At 36.0% G+C, this 11,062-nt stretch overlaps 1 protein-coding gene across 5 annotated transcripts in view; it reads left to right on the top strand.

Moving 5' to 3' along the window:
• Positions 1–123: 123 nt before the first annotated feature.
• The window catches only part of XRCC4 (X-ray repair cross complementing 4), a 336,322-nt gene continuing 325,383 nt past the window's right edge, over positions 124–11,062 (top strand). For 3 of the 5 annotated variants that reach the window (XR_004299391.1, XR_004299390.1, XM_032404048.1), the window contains exon 1: positions 124–202. The gene's annotated coding sequence lies outside the window, so the exon portion shown is untranslated. Of the gene's footprint in view, positions 203–296; positions 382–11,062 lie in introns of those variants that run through there. The other 2 variants (XM_032404051.1, XM_032404050.1) reach the window with 2 other exon arrangements.

Here is an 11,062-nt window from a genome sequence, read left to right as displayed (position 1 = left end):
CGCGTCCGGTTGGGCCTGTCAGGGTACCTCCTCCCGAGCCGCGCGATCCGGACACGAGGATAGGCTCCTCGCAACCGGAAAAGGCAGGAGCTAAAAGACGTCAGGCGTCCTTGCGGAAGTGGACGACACTTTCATTGGCTGCGGGACGTCTGGCTGCGGGAGCGGGCCTTTTGGAGGAGACCGGAAGTGGAGGAACTGAGAGGTAGGGTCCGGAAGCGTGAGCTGCGTATTTTAGTAATAGTAAATTAGTGATGGTAATAGTCCTTTGTTTTGTCCTTGTTTTGTTTTTCTTTCTTACTTTCCTTTTTTTTTAGTTCCCTATTATTTCCCTTTAGAATTCTTCAGTGCATCATTTTTCCCAGCTCGGATCCCCCTCAATGTGTAAGCTCCTGGACCTTCCGTTTTTGCACTCTCGGACGCCTGGGTTCCCTAAACTTACGTGCAGGGCGTGCACCTGCTACACCCACTCTTCAGTTTCTCCCTTTGCACCTGAGGGATTCTCTAGAATGCAGAGCGCCTTTGAAGTGCCCTGTAACGGTTGTGGAAGTAGTAAGACACTTGAATCCGGAGGGTTATGTTGAGTAGGCTGTTGGACACTTTTCTGACGCAGGCCTTCTCTCTCTCTCTCTCTCTCCCCCCCCAATCCCTCTTTCTTTGTAAACTGTCTATGGGTTTCACCTGGGGCCTGAAGCGTACTAGGCCCTTTTGGGTAAGGGATGAACTTTCTGTAGTAACAAATGGAAAGAAACTGCCCTTTCCCGAGTTGAATAGTTGCATAGGTATTCTAGAGAAGTGGTCCATCAGCGAGAGGAATTACATGCCAACTTTCTCTTTTAATCAGTAGTAGTATTATTTAGTTTCTTTCAGTTTTGATAATCCCATTAGATGAGGGTTTATTTTCCACCCGATTTTGTCTTTGCAAATCCAAATGGAGAAACAGGTGTTCTGACGTGTTTAGTTCGCATAGTACTTGGGAACTCAATATAAGGTTTTTGAATTAAAGTGGTATTGCTTTTTTACCACTAGTCAGCCTCCCTCATCCCCCACCCCCTTTCACTTTGTATCTAGTGTTGATAATGTTAATAGTTTCCTTTTGTATGATTTCCTTTTTTTTTTTTTTAATTCACTGATGGTCACACATATATTAAAAGGTTTTACTTAACTGCTTGTTTTCTCTAATCCTCAGCTAGCCTCCGTAGTTTAAGATTAAGGCTGTTTGTGTTCTAGTTTTGTCTTTGTCCTTCTTCTCCCCTCCCCCGTTTTTTATATGCTTTCCCTGTGGCTCTTAGATTAAGACCCATTTTTGACCTTAATGTTATTTCTTTTACTTTAAGAACTGCTTCTCTTAACCTTTCTCCACTTCTAACCCCATTTATTGCTCTTCTGAACAAAAATCCTTTAAGGATTTTATGTTCCAAATCCCAATTCCTCTTTTTCTATTCTTTCTATTCATTCTTTCAGCATGGTTTTTCTCCCACCCTTACCCAAAATCCTCTTCTTAGTGTCACCAGTGGTCTCCAGGTGTTGATTATTCCAGTCTTTTTCCTGTTTGAGCTATCAGCAACCTTTGGCGCAGTTAATCACTTCCTTCTTCATGATGTATTTTCTTCACTTCATTTCCAGGACATCACACTCTCTTGGTTTTCCTTCTACCTTATTGGTTCCTTCTGTCTTCCTTCTGTTCTTCATGATCTCTTATTGTTGAGTGTTCCAGGGCTCAATCTTTGCTTCTCTTCTTTTTCTCTTTCTTTACTTCCTTTTGATTATATCAAATCTTAATGACTTTAAATAACCATCTGTATACTGAAGCCTCCCGAGTTCATATTCTTAGTTCCCTCTCTTTCTGAACGCCAGACGTTAATATTAGAGGAAACTGGGTGAGATGTATATGGGAACTCTGTGTTATCTTTGCAGCTTTCCTGTAAATTCAGTATTACTCCAAAATAAAAAGTTTATTAGAAGGAATGTAACATTACTTCTTTGCTTAAAAACATTGTATGACTTCTCATTTGATTCACAATAAAAGCTGACATCCTGACATTGGCCTACAAAACTCTACATGATTTGGTTTCCTATTATCTCCTTGACTTCAGCCTTTGTGTGCTCTCCCCTCACTCTGTCCCAGCCATACTGGCTTCCTTGTTTCTTAAATACACTAAGCCCACTTCTGCCCTAGGGCCTTTGCACTGGCTGCTTCATCTGCTTGGAATGCTTTTTCCCAGACATCCACACAACTGATCTTTATGTATGTGCTCAAATATCACCTTTTCAATAAAGCCTGCCTCAACCTCCTATTTAAAATTGCAGCTTTGCAACTATTCCCCTTTCCCCCACTGGCCTCTGTACTCCCAGTTTTCTCTATCCTGTGTTATCTTCTCCTTTCACTCTAGCACTTATCACCTTACTTTGTATTTTACATATTTATTATGTGGTTTTTCATTTTTGATCTATTAAAATACAGGAAAGAATTGTTACCTGTTTTGTTTCCTTATGCCAAGTTCTAAAGCACTGTCTGATGCACAGAAGTGCACGTGCTTTGGTTGAATGAATGAACTCTACTGGGTATTTGAATTTAGTCACCCTTGATTGGCAGTCATTGTGAAACATTGAATTGTTTATTGTGTCCAGGTCTTATGCTGTTTCTTGCCTCCAAGCCTTTCATCATGCAGGGTCTTCTGCATGGAATGCCTTTTCTTATCTCTTTCCTTTTCACCTTTTAAGATTCATATCAGGTGTAGCTCAGGGAAGCCTTCCCTGAAATGTCAGGCTGGCTTAAGTGAACTCTTGAGAGGAGGTATCACCCTGCCTCTGCACTTTACAAGCTTGTAAAATAATTATTTTTGGGTGTTTTTATCTCACTCGAGAGATGGGAATGTGTCTTAACTCATTCTGGGGATATCAAAGCCTGGTACATAGGAAGCAGTCAGTGAATGTTTTTAATGCATTAATAGCATGACCAAAGTCACTCAGCTATGAAGCAGTAGAGTTTTGATCTCAAGCTGACTCTTTGAGTATAAAACCGATGGTCTATTTGCTATACCTTGTTTTCTAGGAAAAGGTGGCTGTCCTTAAAATAATAGAAGGATAGTTTTTATACAGGTAGGAGGTAGTTAATGCATTTTATAGTCCAGGGCAATTTGTTCCTTGTCATTTGTGAAGCTGCCAGCGCTGATGAGAACATGAGTTGTGCTTTTTTTTCCTAAGACATTGGCTGAAATAGATGAACAGAGGGTTATTATAGTCAGCAGTTTTTAATGTTGATGAGACGGGGCTCTTTTTGGAAGAACACCCTTGAGACTTTTGTTGCCTCAAAGGGGAAATCCATGCTGGAATTCCAAACTGCTCATGAGACATCCATGCTTTTGCTAGCTGCCAGTCCTGCCAATAGCTTTAAAGTAAACTTGTGGTTGTGTGCCATTGGGGAATCCCGGGCTGTTTTCAAGATATTGTGAAGATTTTTCTCACAATGATATGGAAATTTGTTGTTAAGGTTGAGTTAAAGATAATTAGTTTGTTAACATAATTTCTGATACTTGGCACAAAAATTAGGTAAAGTAATTATGTATTTAAAACAGTTTAATTGTAGATAATGAACCAGACCTCGAACTACCTTTTATGGTAAACATTCTGAATTTAAACTGTCCCCTGAATATTACCATCATTGTTGTAGTCCGTAAACCAATCTTTTTGTAATGTTGGATAGCCTTTAGGACTAACAGAAAAGGAAATAATCTGACTCTATAAATTCTGAAAAGGCCTCAGCAGTTTTCGGCTGCAGCAGTGGGGTTGAAAATGATGATTAGGCTTGGGATCAAGTAATCAAAAACGACTATTCCTAAATTTGTGCCTTGTTTCTTTGAACTTTACTAACCCTGTAAAAGTGTCCAAAATGTTGAAATAAGCCAGAAAGTCAATCTGGTCTTTGTGTGAGAGGATGCTGTTGAATAAAGAAAGACCTTGCTCAATTGGAACAGAAGTGGCTGCTAAGAAATAAGATGCAGCCATTGTTGAGGAGACTCATCAAAGTGTTGGCAGTATAAATATTGACATGCTGAGATATGTCAATATTTACCAGGGAATTTGGAAGTTGCCAAGTTCCTGTTTAAGAAATGTGACACTAGCATTGAACACAGTATATCAATAAATAAGGAACATGTCCAATGAACAGCTGCTCAGAGAAAGTAGGATAACATCTGTCTAAACTTTGGAGCACTTAAAGTTGAATTTAAAAAATTTATTGACAGTTCTTTGTTAATTTGTAGGTAGATGCTTGTATAACATAGTATACTAATATAGTTCCATTTGTGGGCTTAACTTATGTGTTTTTAAAAAATGACAGCATGGTTGCAATTTATAATTTCGTAAATTACTTGTGCAATGATACTCATCTATAAATTGAATAAAAAACTCTTGCCTTAATCCTGTGTTTAGGAACCAACCTCATCATTTTACATATTATTCTTACAAAAACTGGCTCAAGACTCAGAAATTACTTTTGGGAACCAAAAGTTTATGCTCTGAGAATTTAGCAATAGAGAAAACAAAATAAGTTTCTGAAGTTTAAATGTGGTAAGAAGATTTGTTCTGATTATTTGACAGCTGTATCTCAGAAGAAAATGAGTGGATTAAAGAGCAAGTAAAGTTGGTATGTTTGGTTGAATATCACAGATTACCACTTTTAATTCCCATATGAATATTACTGTAATAGAGCATTTGATGCAAAATAAAGACACATTTGAAGCTTTTTTATCGTCATTGGAACCATACAAACAGTCTTACATCTGTTTTGCAGACGTCTAGAAGAAGGTTAATCTGAGCATTGTTTGAATGATAGTCCTAAAACAGTCCTAGAAGAGCATAAACCATGAGTATCAGGACTGGTCCTCTCATTGCTTTTCTAATAACAGAGACTGATGGCTTTTATATAGTAATCTAGTTGTTTAACCACATCACACTCTTAAGTTTATGTTGTGAAGAATGGATGCAAAGTATAGTTGAGGTCATATGTTCGGCCAGGAGCTACATTTATTGCTATAAATATTTTATAAACAAATTTTCAAATGTGAAAAACAAATTGTATTAGAGGTTCATAAAAGGCTTTTAATGTATTTTTTTTTAGTATATTAAGGATGGAAGGGAAAGAAACAATTTTAAAATTTAAATTAATTGGAGCCCTCTTTTAGAGCACATTTGCCAATATTTTGAGGTAAGCTGTTGAGTTTTAAGGAGAAACATTAAACTTATTAATTAATGATTTTAAAACTTGGAAAACATTTTTTTTGCATGTAACCAAGACTTGAACCTTTGTTTTGAATAGACATTTTTTTCTAGAATCATTAGGGCCTTCTGGAAAATATTCACCAGTTGTCTTCTTGAACCACCTGTTACCAGTTATTTATCATGTAGTGATAACAAAGTTGCCCAGTACTTTCAAATGTCACATATTTTAGAACTGATGAGAGTGTAAACATATTAAGCTGAAAATGTGAAACTTCCTGTTTGGTGTTAAATACTATGAATTTAATATAGTGTTTCCCGAAGTTTGGTACTCATGCCAATGACGGAATACACACATTGCTGACTGACAACTGTTTTGCAGGTACCATGAGATAATTGAGGTTTAGAGAATTAAATAATTTGCTGAAGTCCACACAACCAAGAAATGACAGTGAGGATTCATACTGAAGTCTGACTGATTCCAAAGCCTGAAACCAAGTAGCTTAAACAGAAAGGAACTTCTTGGCCTCATACCTAAAACATCTGTGATTAGATCTAGATTCTGGTGTTGCTGGAACCAGATCTGAGCTGCTGCCCACACCTCAGTTTCACTTTCTGCTCTGTTGGTTTTGTTGTCAGCAGCTTCAGGCTCACAGTGTTATGGCATCAAATCCAGTAGAGAAGAATCTATATCCTTAAGTCGTGGAATTAGGCTTTACTGGTCTTACTTGTCCTAACTTGAATCATGTGCTCATCTCTGAGTCAGTCACCAGAGCATTACATACCAGTATTTCAGGTGTCATGCTTATCAGATAAAGACTATTTACCAAAGAGTCAACACTGAACTCAATATTTCTTAAATAGGCTCCTAAGTTTTGAAGTATTGAATTATATATTTAAGAATAAATTTCTAATAGGTGACTTTGTCTCTTTTTACAAAGGTACTCTGTAACAATATAATCAGCCTGATGGTCAAATAATACTTAGTAAACTATTTTCTTTTTATTCATTTTATTGTAGAAAATTTCAAACATATATAAAGGTAGAACATAATGGATTCCTGTGTACCCATCACCTAGCACAATTATCAGCTCGTGAATCTTTTGCTTTTATCTTGGAACAGCCTCCCACTACAGTCCAAAATATGTTCAGGGATGCGGTTGAAAATGACTTAGAGTCAAAAATTACAGCATGGGAAATAAATAGTAATTATTCATCCAATTTGGAATGTGTTGTTTATAACTTGCTGTCATTCAAACCATGTGAAATTGCCATTTTTTGTAAGTTAAACATTGTTAAATACCGGCAATTTCGCATAGTTCCTAAATTTTTTTGAGTGGCTGAATTAGGTACTGTCACCAGTTAAGGTGACCCTATGTTATAGGGTTCTTTTTTTCAGGATTAACTCTCATTTGTACCCCAGTCTTATCATTCATCCCCTGTTTGCCATTTGAAATAGGCAGATAAATGGGTACAGTTGTAAGTAAATGGTGGGTTTGTGAGTAGGGGAAAAAGTACAGTGCAAGTCCTGTTTCTTTTCCATACAAATGCTTTTAGTTACATTTCAGTTCCGAGCAGCACATTCTTGAAGTAGAAAAGACTGTATATACACTTAACTGATGGTATTTCATAGGAACACCCTCTCTCTTCTCAAATTAAAATACGAGAGAGGTGTCAAAATTTCACGGCTTAAGAAATCAAAATTACTACATTCTTAATGAAGAAAGACTGTTGTTTAGCTAATGCTATATTTTCAGGTATTATCTTATCTCTTCAGTTCTGTTAAGTGTCATTCTCACAGGAAATTCTGCAATTAGGACTGAAGTGTTCTTGTGAAAGTTTAGAAAGTTTCCAAAATGATAAGTATGCTCTCATCCTTTCTGCCAAGTTTATTTGTAAATAAGAGTGTCCATTTGATAAATAGAAAGGAAGTCCTGGAACTCTGGGTCCAATTTTTAGGGCATTTTGGATCTCGGTGTTAGATTTTATGTGGGAAATTTAGTCAAGCTATTTTACTGTTTTAAAATACTTAGTTCATTGGGTAAAGAAAAAAGAAAGAAGAGGAAGTGAACTTGAATCACTGAAACTAATGATTACTAATGGTATTTGTAAAAGATAAGTAGAGGAAATGAGTAGTAATATGATATTTGGAATGGCTGCAGGTGGCATTCCACAGTCATAAGGGGTAACTGAGAATGGACTATGACTATGGCAAAGATGCCTTACTTTTTAGACTAATTTTATAGTTCTAATGCTTTATTCCTGAAGCATCAGACTGTTAATCTGACATCTAACTTGAACATGAGCTGTATTTTACGAGTTTTTGAACAAGATTACGCCCACAGTCTTAACTGTATTTTACTCTTACTCTGGGTGACCATCCATCCCAGTTGGCCTGAGGTTGGGAGGCTTCCTGCACCTGGGACTTCGAAAGTTGAAACCAAGAAAATCTCAGGGAAACCTGGACAGCCGGTCACCTTACTTTCATTTCTAAATTAATAGAATGAAGGTAATATTGACATGATTAGAAAAGTATTTAATGGTGCTATAAATTCTTTATCCTTAAAGTTTAGATAATTGGAACTTGAAAATATTCTTTCAAGAAACCATTTCTTCTATAGAAGGTTAGCTTGATATTTTTGTTTAATTGCTTTGGAAATTTAAAGGTAAATTGATTTTGATTTTGTGGTCATTTAGGAAAAGAAAAGACTTAATTTACCCTTTATTCAGATAGATGACTCCAACCAGCAAGTTGACTTGCTGTTAATGAAAATGATAGGAAAGGAATAATGAAAATGCTAGGAATCAATTATTAATTTAAAAAAAAAGTCTTCAGCGTGGGAATTCTGGTAAGATAAACATTAATAACCAATGCTTTTTAAAAACACTGAACAAACAGGAAAATCGTCATTTTCTTTGCACTTAGTTTTCTGATTTGTGTGATGTTTTTCTTATTAAAAGTAAAGTAAATAGCCCAGTGGTTGTTGCATAAGACTTTCTTTCCTTTTTATCTAGCAATACGTATAGTACTACCCTTGAATTTTTATATGATAGAACCTTAAAAAAATTTATCACCATACTTTCAATTTAGAATTTACATTTTTTTCTTTTCTTCCCTTTTTAAAAAAATAAGGTTAAACAAAATAATATGATCAGGAATCTAATTACAGATTGTAATTAGCGTGTGCTGTGTGCTAATCTTTATTCTGAATTCACTTTAGGTATCAGCCTACTTTTCTGAACAAGGGGGCACTTAAGTTAATTGCTTCATTAGAAACATGCATTTAGTCCTTTCTGATCTGTAAGTACAACTCCTTGGCATAGCTGCAGAAGTTTGAACACCTGCAGCCCAAGCCGCTTGAAAAGACCCCGTAACTTAGCTATAAAAGAAAATAAAAGAAGCTCAAGTTCAAAATGGTGTTATCAATGATATAGTGTTGTCACTAACTTGAGCTGACCTAAGAGAGTTGGCTTCTGCACTGCTCCTTATCAGCATCCAAAAGGGCATACAAAATTCTTTGTAAACTAATTTAAAAAGCGTCTTGTTTATTCAGAGGCAACTGTGAATGGTATTTGTTCAGAGTGTAGATCACATCAACTGCATACCAGCCAACAACTTATTTCTCTTCTAAGAAGGAAGCCAAGTATCAAAGGCACAAAGTACTAAAGATAAGCTTCTCAATTCTCAACTGTTCTGAGCTCTCAATAAAGCTACTGATGTACAAATTGGGGTGGGACTCAACTGTTTCCACCTGCAGGCTTGTCTTAGATCCTGGGCTCTGGCTGGGAGAGGTGCTGATACTAGTGTGACCTTTAGTGCCCTTAGAAAATAAAACACACGCTTTCTTATGGCCCTAATCAATCAGTCCCTCTAAAGAGGATTCCACCCCTTTCTTCAAGTATTCTTGGGGCAGAAAAATTATGGCTGACTATTCCCATTTACAGGGCTGCTGAAAGCAAAGAGATCATTGGTTCGCTCTTAAGATTCTTGAAAGACCTGGCAAGTCATCCTTTTTCCTATTTTTGTGGTTGGTTCTTAGATATTTTGTATTTGATATTTAATGAGGGGGTGACTTCAGTAAGTAGAAGAAAGAATTTCATTCAAAAGTCGTTCAAATAATATATTATCAGGAAATTAAAACTCAGTTGATATAGAGAAAACATCTGAGGCTACTGAGGCACAAAATATTTATAGGAGTACCTGAGTGGTCACATTTGGGCTATAAATGTTAAGTGCTTAAACATGACTCATGGCATCCAAAGTTTCAAATCTGAGTTTAGTAAAATAATGGAATCTTTAAAATAATACAATTTAATTTTAGCTGTAAGTACCTAGAGTTGGTCAGAAAACTGGAAAATATTTGAAACACAAATAATTCAAAGATGTTATTAAAACTAATCTGATCCCTAAATGTCTTTTTTTTTTTTTTTAATTTTTTTAATTTTTTTAATTTATTTATTTGACAGAGAGAGAGCACAAGTAGGCAGAGTGGTAGACAGAGGGAGAGGGAGAAGCAGACTCCCCGCTGAGCAGGGAGCCCGATGTGGGGCTCGATCCCAGGCCTCCGGGATCATGACCTGAGCCGAAGGCAGACGCTCAACGACTGAGCCACCCAGGCGCCCCCCTAAATGTCTTTTTAACATTACTGAGATTAAAGCCCTTTATGTCATTGTGAAAGTAGAATGAAGCATCTGGAATATTGAATTTTAAACTACTTTGTATAATTAGCAGTTTGTCACTTGTTTCAAGTATGGTGAAAAATAGCAGTGAAACCAATTGCTGTTTTAGAGCAATTCTAAGTGCTGAGATTTTCTTTCGCAAAGTTACATTAATTGCTAACAATAGCCATGCTTCTTGAGGCACATTTAAGAAGAAATAACCTGTGCAAGTGTATCTGTGTGTTTGTATATAAATTCTAGAGAGGCAAAAAGTGGCCCTCATAAGTAGTTTCTATTACCCTTCCCACTCCGAAGTTGTGGATTTGGGGCCTATTAGAATTAGGTAAGTCTCTAACTATGTGTCTTTTTCAATGATTGTCATAGAAAAATAGTAATACACATTTTCCAGCAATTTTCAAATTTAAGGATTACAGAGCATGTGGGTAATTAACTGCATGTTAGGTGTTTTGACTAACTCATTTAAAAGAAAATATTCACAAATGGATAACACATTTCAGAAGTAAGCATACTGAGGCAAGAAAGACCTCAATGTAGGAAAATTTTTGGCTAAATGAAATATTTAAAAATAATTATATTTTTATATGTAGTGGTTATGATGTAGTCAGACCTACAAATTTACATATTTTTAACACATAAACATGCTTAATTGATGTGGCTACAAGTATGGTTATTTTAAAACTTGGTCTTTTACTGGGAAGAATAATAAACAGTCTTCTGAGTACACTTTAGGTAGAAGTTAGAATTATTGTTAATTTACCAATTTGGAGGTATCTTACACTCTTAATTTTAGATATTTTTTTTTCTTTTATTCTGGAAATCGCCCTGCTTCCTTGCGCTTTTTACTGTAAGATAGAATAGCTCTAGCATTCTATAATTAAGCATCCCTCCCACTCCCAGAAGATAGAGATCTGTAGTAAGTTAGTTTTGTTTTGTGAAGAGCTGACAAAGTGAGTTTTTATTTTCATATTCAATTGTGTGGAGAGCTGACAAAGTGAGTTTTTCATATTCAGTTGTTTTTATTTTCATATTCAATTGTTAATTGAGAAAAATAATGTGCTTTATTTATGAAAATGTAATAGTTTTAAATTGAGAAAGCAAATTAAAACTGATTTAAAAATTTGCTTTTGTTAAAACTTAGTGATCAGTTGTCAGTGAAGTGCCAATT

The sequence above is a fragment of the Phoca vitulina genome, unplaced genomic scaffold (assembly GCF_004348235.1).
Source record: "Phoca vitulina isolate PV1807 unplaced genomic scaffold, GSC_HSeal_1.0 scaffold6, whole genome shotgun sequence".
NCBI classification, from domain to species: Eukaryota; Metazoa; Chordata; class Mammalia; order Carnivora; family Phocidae; genus Phoca; species Phoca vitulina.
This window is presented reverse-complemented; position numbering and strand designations above follow the sequence as displayed.